At 39.2% G+C, this 1,267-nt stretch overlaps 1 pseudogene; it reads left to right on the forward strand.

Annotated features, from left to right (window-relative positions):
• The first annotated feature begins 932 nt into the window (after positions 1-932).
• LOC102843814 overlaps positions 933-1,267 on the forward strand; it is a 1,070-nt pseudogene continuing 735 nt past the window's right edge.

Below are 1,267 nucleotides of genomic sequence, written 5' to 3' on the forward strand. Positions count from 1 at the left end.
CTGCCAAATTGGTCCAGTGGCGAGAATCTTTGTCTTCTTGACATTGAGCCTCAGTCCATACTGAAGGCTGTAGTCCTTGACCCTTCTTCACAGCAAGTGCATGAGGTCCTCCTCAGTTTCAGGAAGCAGGGTTGTGTCATCTGCATAACGCAGATTGTTAATAGATCTTCCACCAATCCTGATGCCACAATTCTCCTCATATCCAAGATATAGATATAGATATATTATTTTCCTTTGATAGCTATCGTGTATTAATTATGATTTAAGATCATTATAATGGATAGTGGTTTTGTATTAGTTTGACAAGAACAATTAAAATTGCTTGTACCGGCCATTCAGTTGTTGTTGTTGCTGTTGTGGTGTACCATAGAGTTGGATCTGACCCATAGCTTAACCTCTAGTGGGTTTTTAGAGGCAGTTAATCACGCAGGAGATTGCCCATCCTTCTCCTGTGGAGCAGCTGGTGGCCTCGAACTGAATGGCTTTAGGATTGCAATGCAGATTCTTGCCACCAGGTGAACAGAGTTCCCTGGACATTCAGTTATTAACTAAAAATATCTTCAACATATGTTTTCACGTGATTGTGGTTAATGTCAAGGTAACATTTTAAATTACTTTTTTTTAAAGTTCATAAATAGGGATTTACTATGACAGTTGGAGAAACAGTAGTAGATACACATAGACTTTTGGGAAGACCTGAATTCTCATTTCAGGTCATCATCAGAAAGGCTCAGTTCGTCATACAGAAAGAATCAGAAGATCTGATCCTTATTACAGAACTGTCCCTTGTTACAGAGTCTTGTATATCTGCCTCCTAAAAGATCATCCGGGGAAATCTATAAGCTTCCACCTGAGAAAGAACTAGGAGTTATTAGAAAAGGAAAAAGAAAGATTATTGGTTGAAATATAAATAGGATTTAATCTGTTCCAGAAAGGAGGGCTCTCAAACTCATGGCCAATAATCTACAGAAGATGACAACTTCAGAAAAGCCAACTAGAAGTGTCTTACAGAGAAGCAAGATGGGAGGAGCTTCTTTGAGAAAGAAGACAGCTATTCCTCAGCAGAAGAATCTGGAGTCAGTTCTCCCAAGCAGAAGAGGTGATTACTCTGGAGAAAACTGCCCTCAAGAATCTGTGAGGAAGACAAGAAAGGACAAACATAAGACTACCGGAAATGGAGATGATTGTAGTAACAGTACAGCGTTATCAGCCACTTAAAAAAAAAAAAAAAAAAAAAGAGCCCAAGTCTGAACTCCAGTCACAGTTG

Source organism: Elephantulus edwardii, unplaced genomic scaffold, assembly GCF_000299155.1.
Source record: "Elephantulus edwardii isolate Elephantulus edwardi_28Jun2011 unplaced genomic scaffold, EleEdw1.0 scaffold00078, whole genome shotgun sequence".
NCBI lineage: Eukaryota > Metazoa > Chordata > Mammalia > Macroscelidea > Macroscelididae > Elephantulus > Elephantulus edwardii.